This window comes from Halichoerus grypus, chromosome 2 (assembly GCF_964656455.1).
Source record: "Halichoerus grypus chromosome 2, mHalGry1.hap1.1, whole genome shotgun sequence".
Classification (NCBI taxonomy): domain Eukaryota; kingdom Metazoa; phylum Chordata; class Mammalia; order Carnivora; family Phocidae; genus Halichoerus; species Halichoerus grypus.
Window position 1 is genome coordinate 173,717,261 of NC_135713.1, and position 19,322 is coordinate 173,736,582.

General features: G+C 53.1%; 1 long non-coding RNA gene across 1 annotated transcript in view; it reads right to left on the reverse strand.

Moving 5' to 3' along the window:
* Positions 1 to 1,464: 1,464 nt before the first annotated feature.
* The window catches only part of LOC118543635 (uncharacterized), a 55,410-nt gene continuing 37,552 nt past the window's right edge, over positions 1,465 to 19,322 (reverse strand). The window contains exon 6 of the long non-coding RNA XR_004921181.2: positions 1,465 to 1,669. This is a non-coding gene — a long non-coding RNA (uncharacterized LOC118543635). The remainder of the gene's footprint in view (positions 1,670 to 19,322) is intronic.

Below are 19,322 nucleotides of genomic sequence, written 5' to 3' on the forward strand. Positions count from 1 at the left end.
AGAGCTGCCCCTGCCTCATGGCCTCCATTCACCCACAGAGCATGGGTCCACATATTTGATGACGGATCTGCAGTTAGACCGAGATCCAGAGAATCTTCATCATGCGGTTACTGTTCATTTTGTTAGATGTGATCATGGCTGGTCAGTGATCAGTGAGAAGTACATTCTGAAGTATTTCCACATGAAACGGCCGCTTTCTGGCATTAGCTTTCAACCTCCCCAGCAGAAAAAAAAGGAAGGGACAGATGGAACAAGATGGGCAAAGCTGATAACTGTTGTAACTGAGCAATGGGCACTCAGGATTCATGAAACTTCTCTCTGGTTTTTAATGTTTGAAATTTTTCGAAATAAAGACACTAACAAAAACCCCCAGGGGTTCTGATTCCAGACCCCATGATAGGAGAGTTGGTGGTTCTCAGATAAACTGGGACAAGTCCCATGTCCCTCAGTGTCCCCCGGGCCAGCAGGGGTCTGGGCTCCCAGTGGAGTTGCTGTGTTGTCGGCAAACCACGTGTACCTGTGTGACCACATACGTTTCTCTTCCTGCCCGAGTCACCTGCCAGACCTGAGGAGACAGGAAGCTAACCCCGAATCCTGAGGCCTCCTGTTCCCCCAGTAAGTCGGAGAAAGTCCTTTTCTCCCTTGACCCGGGAGAACTCTCATGGAGAAGAGATGGGAGAAGGAATGGAGGCCTTTGCTTTAAATAACAGAGCGGCTAGATGAGATGGCCCTTCAGTCCCCTTCCCAGACAAACACACCCCAGCTGGGGGTCTCCACCTGCCAGGGAGGGGAGGGGTTGGAAGGCTCAAGCTGGACTTCCAGGCCTGTATTCAGAGCCAGTGTCCCCATGGCAACAAGCTAGTTAGAGGGTCCTCAGCACAGCCCCCTGGGGCCACTTATCTGCCCCCCACCAGGAGGGCAGCTTTAATGGGCTACCCTGCCTTCCTCCCTACTCCCAGTGCTCGGGCCTTCCAAGGTGGCCCCACGCCCCCACCACCACCAATCTCCCTGGGGTACAGAGCCCAGGAGACAAAGGGCCCCCATCCCTGGCCAAATACACACACACACACACACACAGCCTGGCTGCTCCTATCGGACAGCTCGGATCTGAGCAGAGATGCTCTGGGGTCAGCAGGAAGAAGGAGGCAAACACTTGTTCCCACACTCATCCACGCACTCACAGACTCCCACACTCATCCACACACTCACAGACACCCACACCCACGGATTCACACAACCTGGCAAGTGTGAGCAGCCAGATCCCCCCACACACACACGTACAGGGAAAGTAGCTCCAGTGTGGGAAGGTTCTGGCTCTGTTGCCAGGTATAATCACCCCAGTGTAGCAGTCCTGCTCTACCAGGTGCAACAGGGAAGCTGAGGATCCTCTCTGAGCCCCCCGTTTCTACATTAGGAATCATCAGACCAGCCAGCTATGCCAGTTGTAAAGGTTAATTTGATCACAGAAACATAGTAGGTGCCCGATTAATGCTTCCTTCTTCCTCCCACTGAACCTGGGCAGCTCTGTCTTTGGAAAGCTGTGCTGGGTTCCAGTTAGGTTTGGGAGTCAGGCAGCCTGGCAGGTGACTCTGGGCTCTGCCACTGACGAACCACCTGACTAAGCAGTCACGTGACCTCTCAGAGCCCCGGTCTTCCCGTCCTCCAGAGGCTGTGAGGATTAAGTGAGATAATAAAGCATTTAGTGCTGTGCTTGGCATGCCGTCGCTGTTGTAATAGTAGGAGTAATAATAACAATGACAACAAAACCATGATGCTGATGAAGGCCAGCGCTGCCTGATGAGAGACCTTCCTGTGTCCCCAGCTCTTTTTTGATGCATGAGCTCAGCTAATCCTCACAAGTCTATGAGTGAGACAGAGTTCTCATCCCCATTTCACAGATGGGAAAATGGAGGAAGCGTTGCAAAACTCATTCAGGCCGTAGAGCTAGAAAGGGGGGAATTTCTAGCTTTCCTAGAAATTAGGAAATTTGACTTGTCCAACCTCCCATCAGATGGGGAAACTGAGGCCCAGAGAAGTGCATGCTGGGAGTCGCCAGCATCTGGGTGGGCAGTGCTGCTTGCGAGATTTCCCTGCAGTCCCTGGGTTGAGGGGCAAGGATGGGTGATGTCCTCTCTTTGTCCTAAGAGGCTGCCAGAAAACTGTGCTGGAGGCAGGCGGGGCGAGATTGGGGAAGGGGAAGACAGTCCTCGGGCTGTCGCAGCAAATCCCCTCCGGCTTAGTGGCTCAAACGGCGGGCATGTGTTCTCTCACGGTTCGAGATCCGAGAGTCTGAAATGCGGGTGTCAGCAGGGTTGGCTCCTTCGGGAAGCTCTGAAGAAGCGTCTACTCCATGCCTCTCTCCTTACCTTCTGGAGGTGGCCAGAAACCCTTGGCTTCCAGCTGCTTTGCTCCAACCTCTGTGTCTCACATCTCTTTCTTTTTCTTGTAAGGACACGAGTCACTGGCTCGGGGGCCAACCCTATGGGTGACCTCATCTCAAGGTCCTTAAACTAGTTACATCTGCAAAGATTCTAATTCCAAAGAAAGCCACAGTCACAGATACTGGGGGTTAGGTTTTGGACACATCCTTTTGGGGTAACACAATTCAACCCACTGCTGGGGCTCTCTGGGTCACCACGGAAGAGGGGAGACCAGTAGTGCCCCCAGATCTGACCCTATCCTTCTGGGCCCAGCCACCTGGAGTTCCCCCCACCCCGTAACCAGTAACCCGAGACCAGTGCCGGCTGCTGGCCAGGAGGGGCTGAGCCCCAGATGTGTACCCGAGCACCGAGTGCTGGAGAGCACAGGACATCATTTGTGTGCTTCCCACATGCTGGGGATTATGCTGGGTGCTGGCAAGAAGTCAAAAAGGAAGCCCCGTTCCTGTTTAGGGACTCTCGCAGTCTTGTTGGGGGAGGAGTCAGACTCACCTAACACATTTGGAGGCTAAGTGACTAAACGGACAAAAAAGAACCTCCAAAGGGAGGGCCCCCAAGAATCTTGAGGTGGGGGACCACCTACGACCTCGCCCACCTCGCCTTCAACACATGCCACCATCATTACCATCCATGATTAACTCATGTGGTTCTTTATGTACCATCATACCCCCCACACACACACCCCTTAAGGATCTAAGGCAGCTTGCAAGAAACCCACAATAAGGTAAAACAAAATTGACATAAGTGGAGATGAAATTGAGACCAAGGGAAAATGTGCATAGAGATATCAGCATGGGTATCATCCACTGAGCACCTAACGGTATGCAAGACACAGACGGGTGATTCCCATTTCTCAAGGGAAAAGTCATTTTAGAATTCTCAACTTTTAGATTTGGAAAAGCTCCTAGAAGTGCCTGAATTCAATCTTCGACACAAAGCCGAATGCCCTGTACTTCATTCACTCATTTGTTGTTTATTTAACAAAATTCTTATTGAGCACCTCCTGTGGGCCCGCTAGTAAGCACTGACCAGACAGCCAGCCTGGACAGAACCGTTGCCATCCAGGACTGCTCCATCGATCTCTGCTCTGTATAAAGTACTCTCCAAGAGCTGCCTCTCCGCTGGCTCCTGGCTGTCACCCAGACGGGAGCGGGACGCAGATGCAGAGGCTGGGATCCAGCCTGTGGGGCCCTTTAGTGAGAGAGCATGGAGCCCGGGACCAACCCAGTGTTTCTGGAATGGGGGAGGGGTTGGCAGGAACTCTCTGTACTATCTTTGCAGTGTTTCTGTAAATCTAAAATTACTCCAAAATAAATCTTGATTTAAAAAAATTAAAAGACCATCATATGATTTTGTTGTGAGAAAGATGTAGTAAGCACATTATAAGTATTGGTGATTATGACTTAATTGTCCCAGAATATTGGGATGGAGGTGTATTAGTCTCATTTTTCAGACCAGCCTCAGAGAAGTTCAGTGACTTGCCTGAGATCATACAGATAGTGTTAGGTGATGTTGGATTCGAAACCGGGCCTGAAACATTCCAAAAGCCACCCTCCTTCTATCACACTCTGCTTTCTCTAATATTTTCAGACTTTTCAGGATAAGGAAACGACCGCCTGGCCAGGGGCAGTTCTGTTGGTTAGGATCTGAGCATTATAATGATAAATGATCAAATGTGCTGCCCTGGGTTTTCACGGGTTGATCCTCCTCTACCATTGGCATCACCCCCTGCAGCCTAGCCAGCAACTCATTGCTCAGGCAGCCATTCCAAAGACCAAGCGGATGTCCACCTTCCCCTCCCCCATTCCGGTCTCCTGAGCTGACCCATCTCATTTGGCCACTGTCCTCTTTACCTTACATGAGGGGCTCAGAATGGGTGGGGGGCTCTGGGTGGCACCTTAGAGCTCAGCCATTCTCTTCCTCTGGGGTCTGGACGGCGAGGTGTTGTTCATGCACCAGAGTCAGCTTTGAAGCAGCCTGAAGGGGACAGGGAGAGCATGGCCCAGGCCACTGGGATGTCCCCAAATCAGAAAACACAGCATTCAGTCCTGGTGGCTCTGTGGGAGTGGGGTCATGGGCAGTCCTTTGGCCTTCCTAAGCCTCAGTTTCTTCATTTGTCACCCAGGGAGACTGATAACAATACTTCCTGTCCCGACCTACCTCGCAAGCAGAGTCACAGATGAGACAAGATGCCACAGCTCTGACCCCCTACAGTCCCTTATACTTCCCTATAATAGAGCACAACCCACATAGGACTGTAACACCAATGTTCTTGTATCACCTTTCCTCACCAAAGACGGTGATTTTTTTCTGGGGTAGCAACTATATTTTATTTACCTTTACATCTCCAGTGCCTAATAAGATTAATGGTAGAAAACACTTACATGGCACTTACTCTGGGCCAGGATCAACCCTGTGAGGTAGATACTATTATTATCCCTATCTTATCGAGGAGGAAGTTAAGGCACAGAGAAATGTCTGGAGCTTAACCTGGCACATAAAAAGTGTCCAATATCTGTTTTTGTTAGAGACATGGAAGGAAGGATAGGTGAGTTAATGAATGGATTGGTGGATGGATCAGTGGATGGATGGGCAGACAGATTGGTGGAGGAATGAGTGTATCCCTGATGGTGGCTGAGTAGGGGTGGGTGGGCATATGGAAGGATGAATGAATGAGTGGAAGGGTGGATGGATGGATGGATGGATGGGTAGGTAGGTAGGTAGGTGGATGGGTGGATGAGTGAATTGATGAGCAGATGGATGGATGAATGGATTGATGATAGGATGGATGGGTGGATGGGTGGATGGATGCGTGGGTGGATGGGTGGGTGGATGAATGGATGGATAGGTAGGTGGGTGGATGGGTGGATGGGTGGATGGATGCGTGGGTGGATGGGTGGGTGGATGAATGGATGGATAGGTAGGTGGGTGGATGGGTGGATGAGTGAATTGATGATAGGATGGATGGATGAACGGACTGATGGAAGGATGAATGGGTAGGTATATAAAAGGATGGGTGGATAGGTGTATAGGGGTGTGCAGACAGATTGGTAGATGGGTGAGTGTAGGGTGAGTAGGTAGGAGTGGGTGGGCATGTGGAAGGATGGATTGGTGACTGGCAAGGGTGGGTGCATGGCTGGCTGGCTGGATGGGTGGATGAGTGGGTAGGTAGGTGGATGGATAGATTATGGATGTATGGATGAGTGAGTGAATGGATGGATGAGTGAGTGGATGGGTGGATGATGGCATGGATAATGGTTCAGAAAATGTTTATGTTATCAAGTCCTGAGAGTGGGGAACTAACCTGGCAGCCATTTAAAAGGTGTAGGCATTTAGAAATAGCAAAGAAACCTCCTCACCCTAATGGTGGGAAGACACTGGGAGCAGGAGTCCCCCCACCCCAGATCCTTGGGCAGATGCCATCTCCTCCCCTCCCCCACACCCGCCCCTGACACCGCCCCAGGGCAGCCCCCCACTCCGCCAGCGGATGAAAGGTTGGCAGAAGCAGCGGGTGGGCGGGCTGCTTGTTCCCTCATTGTAGGCAGCGGTAACCTTCCTCCCGGCTGCTTGTTCTGTGTAATGTTACACTTGTCTTCCCGCAACACTTGGATACCCGAGCCAATTTTGTCATGCAAATGAATTCAGCCCATTGTAAATCCTGCGGAGGGAGCGGTCTCGGAGCCAGCAGGGGCGGGGCTGAGCTGGGGGGGGTGGGTGGCTTCCCCGCTGCCCCCCTGCACTGCCCCAGAAGAAGGAGCTCTCGACCTGACCTTTGCTGTGGCCTCTGGCCCTTCCCCTCCCGAATCCCAGACCGTTAGAGCCAGATCAGGCTTTAGAGATGGGTCATCTCCGATTACAGGTTAATAATCTGAGGCCCAGAGAGAGCCGGTGATTTAACACGGACACACAGCAGGTGAGCCAGGTCTCCATCAAATCTCCGGATCCTTAGCTACAATTCTCTCCACTAGGTTGAACTGTCCCTGCCGTTTTCCTCATTCAGAGCCCGCTGGCCACCAGGATGGCCTAAATCTACCCCTCCACCCAATCTAAACTGCAGGATGACTCTAAGGCCTTCCAGGGGTCAGAAACCCCCTGAAGCTAGCTCTGTCACAAGGAGCAAAATTGGAACGTGGACAAGGGACATGTCTGGCCTGGAGAGGCAGGAAGGTCGAGGGAACAGTCCGTAGGTCTAGGCAGGTGAAGCTATGTCCAGGGACGTTGGCCACAGCAAGGTTGGGCTGATGGGTATTTGTGCTGGGGAACAGGGATGGGGTGCAAATGCCAGGTGTCCTGGGGGATGGGGTAATTGGGTGATGGGCATTAAGGAGGGCACGTGATGTAATGAGCACTGGGTGTTATATGCAACTGATGAATAACTGAACTCTACCTCTGAAACTAATGATCTACTATATGTTAATTAATTGAATTAAAATAAAATAAAATTATTTTTAAAAATGCTAGGTGTCTTGCCAAGGAGGGCAGGCTGGGATGGATGCCATGATGTCATCGTCAGCAAAAGCAAGAAAGAGAAGTAGGAGTGCCTGGACACCAGGAGACAATGAGTGACCAAAACCATAGAGCTTCCTGAGGACTCAAGGAGGGTGAGCCCTGCAGGTGAGCTCCCCCCAAGAAGGGCAAGGACAGAGGCACCACAATACACTGGCCCTAACCAGAACGCTGGCAGCATGTGGGGCTGGGGGGGAGGAAGGGAGAAATGGCTTCTGTTTCAAGGCCGCCATGTGCCAGGCCCATTATGCCATCCTCAGGTAATTCTTGCAGTACTTCGGTGAGGTAGATGTTGTCCCCACTTTATAGATTAGAAAACTGAGTCGAGGGAGATTACACTCCTGGCTCCCAAGGCCACGCAGCTGGAGGTGGAGATTTGAATCTCAGTCCACGAGAGCCAGGCATTCCAGAGTCTATGTTCCTTCCGCTCGGCGTTCTGTCACTCCTGCCACATTCTGCCATCAGGAATCAGTCTCTCATTGAACCGGTGACAGTTGAGGAGGGTAGGGTTGAAGAGGGTAGCAGTCACTGGCAGAGCCCGAATTTCCAGAAGGTGGGAGTTCCAAGCTATTTGGAACCCGTGGGGGCTCCCAGCGATGCACTGGATAAGGCCCAGCCCAACCTGCCCACCCCAACACCCAGCTCCCAGCTCAACGTCCATTCCACGCTCCTCCTTGCCTCCAGGTCTTTGTATAGGCTGTTCCCTCTGCTTGGAATGCCCCTACCGCCTTGTCTGCCTTCTGATCTTGAAGCTTTGATTCAGTTGTCCCCTGGACCCTCCTTTCCTTACCCTGTTGGCTCCCTCTCCGACTTGACATTGACAATCTTCCCCGCTAGTCCTGGAGTGCTGGGCGGCGTATTACCCACCCAACACCGTGCCTAGGGCATGGTAAATGTTCCCTAACAGAAGGAAGGAGGGAAGGGCGGAAGGGAGGAAGGAAAGGTCTGTGAACCCCAAAGATATGGGGCAGATGGAGAGTGATGAATCCTGACTCTGGAGTCAGGGAATCCTGGATTTAAGTCCCGGTTCTGATTTACTAACTTTGTGATCTGAAGCCTGTTACTATGCCTCTCCGGGTCTTCGTTTCCTCGCTGTAAACTGGGGATGGTGACACCCTCCTCTTAGGGCATTAAGGAGGCCCAAAGCTAGTAAGGATGACAGAAGACAGGTACGACTTGTGGCATGTAGGCAGTGCTCAATGGATGCTGAGTCCCTTGACCTACCCTCTGCCCAGTTTCCGATTCTGGCGAAGTGCCCATGAGGGGTGCATGGGGCAATGCTGGGGCTCCGCTATATCAGGAGAAGCTGTGTCTGGTGGCTCCCCATTGTCCACACTGCAGACGCTGTGGCCAGCGACCCTGAGGTGACCATATTCCCCCATAAGCATACCCTGCCTGGGGCCCCTCCTCCTGACCTGACTGCATCCTCCCCCTGCCCTACCCGCCCCAGCACTAAATCCCTATGTTGTTGACCCTGGCCCTTCTCAGTTGGCCTGAGCCAACCAAATGCAGATCAATCAACTGCTAAAAGTGTTCACATTCCTGAGCCTGGCCCAGGTCATTCCACATAAGCTGCAGACCTGAATGGCCTCAGCTATGGGCTCAGGGCCCCTGGGCCAGGGGCAGGGCCTTGGGTCCTCTCTGCCCGTGGCTACAAGCACCAGTGTTCTCTCCTGCCTGGCCAGCCTCCCAGGCAGAAACCGAAGCCACTTCCCAAGAGCTGTGAGCCGCTGTCCTTTGTCCAGCTTTGCCTGGGACCTGCTGTGTGCCCTGGGCCAGTCCTTTCCTTCTCTGGGCCTGTTTCTCATCAGCCAACTGAGAAGGATGGGCTCAGGAAACACCAAGGTCTCACGTTTTTGGGAGCAGAAGACAAGAACAAAGCATTCGCTTACAGCCGAGACACCTCCCCCCAGAGGCCCCCCGCCCCACAGGCTTGGCCAGATGCTGGAGGACGCACTGGGCCTGAGAGACACAGAGGGACAGCCACCGTGAAGGTAACAACAGGTTTACGAGCACTGAGTATGTCCAGGCGTTGTGCTAACAAACTTCCTTAAATAAATGTTCTCATCTGTCCTTACAACCACCCCGTGAGGCGGGCGACATTATTATCCACAATTTCACAGATGGGAGAAGGGCCAGAGAGAGAGCCCCCCGCCCCCCACCCCCAGGCTACACAGAGCCCTCTTCTGCGGACCCCAGCCTCCGCTCTCAGTATATGGCTTGATCCCAGCCTGGCTTTAGGACTTGGCTTGAGGACATATATGAGCCTCTCTGCCTAGATGTATCCGCTCCACTTTGCTGGCTTTTTGGGGAAAGAGGGAGGTAGAAGGAGGGTGGTTCCGCGGTAGACGGAGGGAAGGAGATGGCCAGTGGGTTTACACAGAAAGCACACCTGCAGCATTCCACAGCACCTGGCTCCTCACGGGCACTCCAAAAGAATGTGCTAGAGGAAGGGAGGAGCGGAGGGAGAGAGGCCCACAGGTCCTAGGTGCTAAGAGAGCATAAGCCCCCCCCACCCCTCCCGGCACGTGCGGGGACAGTGATCTGCGTTAAGGGAAGCTTGCCTCTCACTGACTCCCCCTGTGAGGCACCGACCAAGGTGGAAGCTGCCAGAATCTGAAGAACCCGCTCTGCCCCCCCTCACTGCGAGGCCTCAAGCACAGTGGTCCCCTTCTCTGGACCTCATCTGAACCAAAGAACTGCCTCCACCACCCCCCCCACACACACACACACTGCAGTACCACAAACCCTGCAGCTCAGCGAGCCCCGGGGCCACCCCCTCACGCGGGGGGCGCCCTCCGAGCTGCTGGGGCCGGGGGGGGGGGGGGGGGGGGGGTGCCGAGGACAGAGCCCCTGGGGCGGTGCACACTGGGCTGCCTGGTCCCGCCGCCGCCTTTCGCTTTCTGGGGCATAACGTAGGCCCTGTGCGGCTGCCCAGGTCACTCAATCCCAGCCGGTCTGCGGAGGCAGAGATAGTCCTTAATGAGAAGGGCCCAGGCTTTATCTGCTTTCTGCTTCAGCCATTATGTCCCCCAGTCTATAGACACGCAGTTACCTCTGACAATAATGCTCAGAGGCAACAAATGCTGATGAGCTTTCTACGCGGTCCGCACAATAAGTCTATCAAAACAACCTCGGAAAATTATGAACCCCCGTGACAGACAAATACAACCAGCTTCGGCGCGAATTCAGAGCCCCCAATGCTGCGTTTCTTCTAATTCTTCAGGCCTCCCTTATCTCTGCTGTTCCTCTTCTGGTGGGAAGATAACAGTAATTCTTCTCTGTGCTGGGGTTTGTTTTTTTTTTTTTCCCCTCTCCCTCCCCCGCCTTGCTTTTTTTTTTTTCCACCCACTGAGTGAGATGTTTTCCGTGTCTTTCTGCTTGCTAAAGATAAAGGGTTAAAGACCAACTTATGTTGGGTGCTGGGGAAGGGGGGAGGGGGCACGGGAGAGGGGGAAAAAGTAATCAGCATTCAAGAGATTGCTATCGGAGAATCCGCGCAGAGAACAGTAATTTTGCTGGCTTCGGCGAGGGCTCTCTCCACTCCCCCCCCCCTTTTTTTATGAATGCACATAATGCCTGGAGTGTTGGGGGCAGATAAAAGAATTAGCAGCCGCCAGGGGGACGGAGGCCCGGAGAACAGGGGAGAATTAGAATGTCTATCTTTGTCTCTTCCGGCTCATCCAGCCAGCCGAGGCTCCCGGCTCGTAAACAATTTAATCTTTTTGCTACAGTTAAAATACAAAGACAGCAAGCCTCCTTCTTCCAAATGGAAAAGGGAGGAGGAGCAGGACAGGAGGAGGACTGGGGTGGGGGCTGGGGGGGGCACGCAGGACGAGGGAGAGGCAGATAGGAAAGGGCTGACACCACAAACTTTTCTGCTGCTGGCTTAACCCCTTGGCCTTGAGACCTCAGAACTCCCCCCACACCCATGCTGCCCCCACGGGGGACACAGCCTAGACTCTGGCCCTGGAGGTGCACCCATTGGGGGGAGGGAAGGGGGGGAGTCTTGTGCCTGCCAAAGGTCCCTGGTCCTTGTCTTCCAGGGAGGTGACAGCCGTTGGCCTTTCATCCCATGCTTCTTCCCTAGGTCTTCCCACAGTCAAGGCCTTTCTTTATTCCTCCTCTACTTCTTGCCTCTCCTCCCCCTGGCTCCTTCTAGGCTCTGAGGAGAGCTCTCAAGTTGTGCAAAACGAGCATGTCTTCTCTTCCCCATCTCTTCCCCACCGGGCTGCAAGCTTCCTGACGGAGGAAGGATCTACTGTGGCGACTGAGGCACTGTGCTCCTGCAGAGGGCAGGGATGGGGCTCTCTGCCTAGAATGGGGCTCCAACTCTCCATCTACTGCCTAAGACCAGCGATGGAGGAGAAGCAGAGATGGGATATAAAAGATGCTCCTGCTCTCTCCCTCCTGCTCTCCCTCCCTCCCTCTCTCTCTCTCTCTCTCTCTCTCTCTCTCGCTCTCGCTCTCACACACACACATCTGCATACACACTGGGAGAACAGAATTCTAGGGAAGAACACAGCCTAGAAGGAGGAGAAGTCCTTCTCAAAGGACAGATCATTTTGAGGGGCCTGAAGCCTTCTGAAAGGCACTAGGGACAGATTGGGGGGTGGGGTTCCTGCAACCCAGGGCGACCAGCGGTCCAGGCCACTGACCAGATCACATCCTCAAGGCAGTCCAAACAGCCGGTGTCCCCCAAGTGCCACACTGTGGCCACTTCTAGCCATTCCAGCTGAAACTTGTCCCATGCAACATAAAAAGACCAATTTTCATAGGGTCTGGTTGGAAGCTGGTTCCTCCTCCTCTGCCCTTGTCTCTCCTGCAGGGTGCCAATCCCAGTGTACTGGCATTGAATTCACTGCCCTCTCTTGCTTGAGAGCGCCTAAAAAGGGCCAGGGCCAGGGCCAGGTCTTCCCTAGGCCTGAATGCCCATGCCAGCACAGAGCCTAGTCAAGCTGAATGAATGTTTGCTGAGCGATTTGGTGGGTGGAGAGATGAATGAATGAATGAATGAAGTCAAATGGAACAGGGCAGGGGAAGAAGGTGGGGGAGAGGAGACCTTCTGTGAGCACCAGACACCCACTTGAAGAGGGGTCACTCAGGAGAAGGATGGGGGTATGAGGGCCCAGAAGAAGAATGGGGTTGGCCCAGAGCTGGTCCTCTCTCCCCAGGCTCCACCAGCCAAAGCCATTAGTCAATGAAGGGAATCAAGGCAGTGATCTAGACTCAGACAGTTGTATCCCTGCTGGAGCTTAGCCACATTAAGAGAATTCCCTGATCCTTGGCTTGGGCCCATTCCAGGAAGGCATGAAGTAAAAGCATGGGCCTTGCGGTCAGAAGATCTGGGGTCACCTCTCAGCTCTTCCTCTTGTTAGCTGTGTAAACTCAAGCAGGTCAATGTCTCTGAGCCTCAGTCCCCATCTGTTTAATAGAAAACAATAATGATCTGTGCCTTACAGGGTTGGGTTAGCACATGGTAGGGACCCATTATGTATTGGTCACTCTGAGTAGAAGAAGCAATGCCTTGTAATGACAAGCGTAACGGACACAATAAACCAAGGATGCCAAAAACACAAAAACATCTCAAATCTCCACAAAGAAGCTTTCACTCACTCACTCTTCTTTTTTTTTTTTTAAGTTACTCCTCCTACCTTTGCCCTTTATCTTAGCCCAGCCATGTTGTGGGGGGTAAAGCTGCTTTCTCCAGCCCCTGTGTCCCCTCCCAAGGCTGGCAAGGGGGTGCTCAGGAGAAGCTCTTTGGAGGCTCTAGGAGGTGGGGGCTAGTAGCTTGCTCCAAGGTCTATAGCTCTGCAGAGAACCTCCAGGCTGCTCGTTTTCCCCTTCACCCTTTTTGTGTCTGTGGCCTGGACACAAAGTCCCAACGCCGAGCCCCACTTAAATATTCATCCTTCCTCACCCTGACCCAAGTGTTACCCTGAAAATGACCCCCAGTGTAGCTGAGGAGACATGGGAGTGGAACACAGGGTGTAAACGTAGGTTTTTATAAACAACGTTCAAATAATAATATTTAGTGTTTATTTTATTGTCAAATGTACATTAAACATATATAATCTTGGTCATGTCTTAAGCCAGGGTATCCCAAATTGTCCACATGTCAGAATCATTTTGGGCAACTTTAAAAAATACTGAATTTTGAACCCAAGCCTGGAGATTCTAAACCAATTTGTTGGGGGGTGGGGGGCAGATTTCAGAAGCTGGGAGTGGGAAAGTGGATTTTTTTAAAGATGCCACGTGATTCCATTGAAGAGCCTAATTCAGGGTCTGCTGTCTTTAGCCCCCACACACAAAAATAGGTTTCATTTTATTTTATTTTATTTTTTTTAAAGATTTTATTTATTTATTCATGAGAGACAGAGAGAGAGACAGAGGCAGAGGGAGAAGCAGGCTCCCCGCGGAGCAGGGAGCCCGATGCGGGACTCAATCCCAGGACCCTGGGATCATGACCTGAGCCGAAGGCAGACGCTTAACCGACTGAGCCACCCAGGCGTCCCTAGGTTTCATTTTATTCATCGATTCAGCAAGTACTTTCTGAGCACCTGCTGTCTTCATGTGTGCTGGGGAAGGGAGGAGGAGAAAAAGAAGCCAAAAAACCCACAGGGCACAAGAAAGCAAGATCTACCTGCCAGTACCAGATTCCCCACTCCCCACCCTCCATCCAAAAACCCACCCAGGACTGATTTCTCTCTTACTGATATCTGTGGGGTTCGTGCCCCTTCTCCACTTAGGAACAGAGCAAGAATATACATCTACCAAGTGCCAGCCACGGCATCAGGGAGTTAACTACACACACGATCTCCTCTAACCCTCATAAAACCCTTGTGTGGTAGCCATTATTACTTGTCTATTATTAATGAGGAAACAGAGGCACAAAGAGGCTGAGGAATTCACTTCAGTTCAGTTCACAAAGCTAGCACGGGGCAGGGTCCTCTCCCCCCTCACCATCACCCAACTGTGAGCTGTTTAAGTGCAGGGTCTTGGAATTCTATTTCTTTGACATTAATCACAGTGCCTAGCATTCAATCATTCGGTCACCCACTCAGAACACTGATAAACCACCCACTGGGTGCAAGGCACTTAACTGTGGGGATAAGGAACGCAGAGAAGCGCAGAGTTTTGGAGGGGAACTTGGGCAACCACACAAATAATTCGGAGACAAGGTTTGAGTCTATCCCAGGAGAGGGGCCGCAGCAAGTTATCAGAGTTCAGTAGAGATTCCTTCCAGCTTCAGGGACTCAGAATGCCTTGGCAAACACTGAGGTCTTATTTCATCAGAGAGGTGAAGCACCTCACCCAAGGTCACACAGCTGGGTGCGCCATAAATATGAGATGAATCGAATGAGATTATTCACTAACTCCAATTACATCTTAACCACTAATAACTTGGCTCGGGCTCCCCTAATGGGATTTCCTCCTTGGACATCAGCCTTCCCTCCCCCCTTCCGCTGACATCGGCCAATTAGAGAAGGGCAGGTGCTGTGATTGGGGTCATGGTGAGAGGAGATAGAGAGGAGCACAGCTCGCCCCATCCAAGGCTGAGAGGGAGGTGAGCAGTTTCAGGTGCTCACAGCCTCTTGTGATGAAGAGTCTGAGAGGAGCTCACCTAGGTGGAGAGAGGGGCAGACTTGGAAGTCCAGTTCCCCCAACAGGAACGCCCAGGAAGGACACCTGCTTTGCACACAGCACCCTTCACGCTCCATGTCGGAGACCTGCAGGCGTGGGGCACAGAGACATTTAGGCAGACCAGCAGACCTGAAGTCAAGGACAAGGAGAGGGGAAATACCCCCCAAGAAATACACATACGCCTGAGAATAAACCAGGTACCGCTCCACACAGAGCCACAAAACTAGCTTCGGAGAGATGCGCAGAGACGCAGAAGGGTGCAAGCAGACACAAGAGGATTCTTGGGCAGAGTCCGATACCCACCCACTTACTCCACAGAAATGTATGAGGCGTCCACTACGGGCAGGCACAGCGAGATAAAAGACAGTCTTCGCCCCCACAGAGCTCACGGTCTGGTGGGAGAGAGCCGGCATGAAAATGGCAACGACAATACAGTGAGCAAAAAACACAAAGATGAAAAGAAGTCCAGAAAAGCACAGAAAGACAGCCAGAGAGAAAGAGACACAAAGAGAAACCCAGAGGTGCTGAGGAGGAAGGCAGAAGCGGAGACACACAGAAGTGCTTAGAGAGAGCACGAGAAAGAGGCGGCCACTGATGGGCATGCACGCACGCACACACACACACGTGCGCACGCACGCCACCGCCCTGGCCTTGCGGGGTACAGACGGCAGACCCACAGCTTTCTCCTGTGAGGAGGAGGGAGTGGGGCTTAAGGAGAGCTAAGCTGTCTCCTTCAGGGGTGCAGCAGGCTCAGGTGGGGGGTGGGCAGCCAGGCCCTGGTGAAGGCAAACAAGGTCCACAGATGTGTGGGCAGATGACAGGGAGATGGCAGCTGCTGGGGCTGCCTCCCATCCCCCAACCGTCCTGGGAGCCAAGGCTGAGGGCCCAGCTCCTGCAGTCTCCGTGATGACCATGCCAGAGGCAGCAGCCCCCTTCCCCAAATCGAGAGCTCTTCAGTTGGCCCAGTGCAGAGTAAGGGGCTCTCCTGACCTTAGGAAAGTCCCCAGTCACTTGATCTGGAACCATGGAGTCCTTAGAGCCAACATTCTTTAGGTCTAACTTAAATCCCTCCTCCTGCAGCTTAAGTCCAATTCCAATGGTACGGAGCAGGAGTTCAAGGCCACAGGGCTTGTGTGTGCAGGCTGTCTGCTTCATTCTGATCCCCGGCTTAGAAGCCTGGCCCACTGGCCCTCAGCCGAAGTAGCACCCCCTCAGAGAGGCTGCAGGCCCAGCTCTATCATACAGAGGAAGAGTCAAGGTAGGGGAACTTGCCCAAAGATTTCTCGGAGGTGGATTTGGAATGCTGTCCTGGCTGGACAAAGCACGCCCCTCCCCGACCCCAGCCCCTGGCCAACGCTTCCTAGTAGGAGCGTGTGGTGCCTGGCAGGTGTGAACACAGCCCACACACAGGGGGCTGAAACTGGTTTGGGTGCGGTCTTAGGGGCAAGAAGGAGGACATGAGCCTGCCCCAGCCACCCCCACACAGCCCCACCTCATGGCACAGGGTCGGACACCAACAAGCCACCCTGCCCTTTGCTCGCCCCCTCCCACCGCCTGAGCCCTTCCTCCCCGCATTTGCTCGGACTCCTCCTGGGCACCGAGTTGCCCTGTCCGTTCAACAGATGTCTGTTGAGACCTCCTTACTGGGATGCATTGGTGACTAAACCCCACAAAACTCCCCCAAGGAGCTGGTAGGTGGGCGAGGGAGACCAACGCAAGGGTAAATAACCCAAGCAGGGCTCCATCAGGGCACTGCGCGTGAGAAAGAGGCAAGAGGCGGGCGACGGGCACACCCTCCCCTCCCCCCCTCCGTCCCCCTCAACATCGGGGCCTCTCCAGCCACCTGTCCCCCCAACCCCGCCCTCCGCGCTGCCCTCTCCTACCGGCCACCGCCCTGCCTGGGTATCCCTCGCCCCAGCCCTTCCGACGCTGCGATTCCCCGCGCACCCCGCGGGCCTCTAGCCCACCCGGACCCCGACCCCAACACCCGCGCCGAGCCCGCGCGGCTGGCCTCCACCCAGCCTCCCTCCACCCCTCTGGCGGCTCAGCTCGGACGCCGGGGGCGCGCTGGTCCTGCCCAGAGAGCGTGCGCGCCGTCCGCTCCCGCGGGCGGGGGCGCGCAGGGCCTGCCCCCCGGATGTTAAGTGCGGGGCCCCGACTTAAGCAGTGATTAAGGCTGCCTAGGAAGAAAGGGAAGGCCAAACAGCCTGTTTATTTCCCTCCCTCCACTAGCCCCATCACACACACACACACAGGCACACGCACACACACGCACACCTCCTACTTGGAAGAGAAGAGGGAAAGCATGAGAGAGAGAAGTGGGGGGAACACAAAAACTAAACCAAACCTCTCTGCAATTAGGAGAGCCGGCTGGGGGAAAAAAGATATGTATTAAATGGATGTTTCTGCACAAAAACCCCAGGCTGACAACATCTCTGGCCTTGTAAGGGGGAAATGACCGTGCCTCGGTGTTTACATAGCCGAAATCAGGGGGAATTATGCTGTCACACTGACAACCGTAGGAGGACAATTTTAAAATTACACCGTTCAACACCTTTAATGATTTGTAACAGAAGAGGTGTGGCTACTCCTATTAAATGTGTTGCCAAATCAATAAAAGGGATAATTGGAGTTGTTAGAGCAAATTATAGCAGCGTCTCTTCTGTTGCTCTACAATGTTCCCTTGTAAACCGCTATTACAGGCAGGGCCGTATTTCTCTCTTATTTGGCCGCTTTGTAATGAGTTGGCATTTTGCAGCATAATAGTTCCACTTTCTTTTATGGAGCTCTCACTTTAACTTTTTCTCCTTTGTGCAGCCTATAATTTCCTCGCCCTCCCAGCCTCCCTGCCTGTTTTCAGAGGTGGCCGTGCTGCCTGTCAGCAGCCTCTGGGTGATAAACTATATTATTTCACATTATTTTCAGGCCTTTTCAATTGGCAGTCGGATGGGGTTGAGGGGTAGATGGGTCTGAGGGGATGGGGCTGTGGAAGGGGGGGCCAGAGAAGAGACAGGACCAGGAGGAGAACTAAAAATGCACAGAAATTGAAAGGAAGGGGGAAGAGGGGGCCAAGGCTGACCTTGTTCCCAGGGGCAGGCCGGGCCCTGGGCCTTTAAACACAGGACTTACTGGAGGGTTCTGAGCTGAGCAGAGATTCGGGCTGGTGGCTCAGCTACTGGCGTGAGGGGGTATGCAGTACCCTGTCAGACCCCAGCTTCACCCTCAGCACCCCAGAACCCCTGTGTCTCCCTGCTCCTAAACACAAGACAGCTCAGGACTAAGGAGCTATTGTTTCTCCCTCCCTCCTCCCCCACCTTCTCTGCCTGGGTGGAGGCCAGCCCCCGGAGCTTGGGCCAAGCCAAAGCAGGAAAGGAGGGACTGCACTGCTGGAAGCCCGTTAGGACTCCCAGCGGCTAGTTCTTAGAGGCTGGAGGAGCATTGCCATTGCAGACAAAGACCAAAGCCACGGGGAATTGGGAATTCGAAGGACCACGGTCACGGCAGAGGCAGGGAGACGGGAACTGTTCCAGAACTGTTCCTGGGGAGGCATCTGGAGTCCAGAAGCCTGGTTCCACTGTCTCCTCACATCCCCTACACGCAGGCCTTGGCCCCTGCCTGGAAAGGACAGGGTCCCTGGGCAGCTCAGGACCACCCTTGCTGTGTGTAGCACTCCGTTCCTGAGACAGTGATAAAAATCCTGGCCCAGACAAACCTCACTCAGTCAGTCCCTGCGTTGGACTACAGGACAATCAATCTGAATTACCGAGAGGTCTCAATGAGAGACAATTGGAAAAGAAACGCCACTTTATTACTTCCATGGAGCTGCCATCCCCGGGACCCATCTGCTGCCAAGCAGCACGGCAGTAAGACCTGCTTGGATGAGCAGATAAGACTTGATGGTGAGCAAATAAGATCCATTTGCAATGAGCAGCATCAATTTGCTTGCCAACAATGAGCAAAGTCCTAATTCTCTTTGGTAGGTGCCTTGTGGCCTTTGGAGTGCCCTCTTGTTTCCAGCTTCCTGGTACAAGCCAACTCTTTACCCAAGAGGCCAAATGAAAGCCGACTTGCCTGGGTGCAGCCCGAGGTAGTGGTAGATGATTGAGGTTCGAGCGAATGCCGTTTAGCCCATGACCAATTTCCAGGTACCTGCCACCGAGCTTCCTAATTTGAGCAATAATCAGTCCCATAAAAATCCCAGCAAAATGAAAACATGTGGACTGTCCCATATGCTGGTCCATACTAACAATGCTTCAGTGCCCCAATAGTCAACTCTCAGTCTAACCGATGTTAACCATCTCTGATATTCCAGGCACTGTACTGGGTGCTGAGGATCCAGCGGTGAATGAAACAGACCCCATCACCACCTCCTGGGAGCTGCCTTGGGGAGATGATAACAATAACAACAACAAGAATCATAACATAGTACTCCTTACACTAGAATTGTGCGAAAGTGACCAGAAAGTGCTTTGTTTTATCAGAGGCATGGGGCACGGCAGCGGATAGAGCAGGGAATCATCAGGAAACCTGGCTTCTAGCCTCGGATGTGCGACCTGAAGGCATTTTTCCTCTCAGAGCCTCAGCTGCTTCATCTGTAAACTAAGACCATATTTATTCATTCAACAATTATAAATTGAGGACTTACTATATGTCGGGCACTACATTAAGCACGAGAGATACAATAACGAGCAAGACAAGTGCCAGGCTTTCTCCTATGAAGCCTATAGTCTTGTA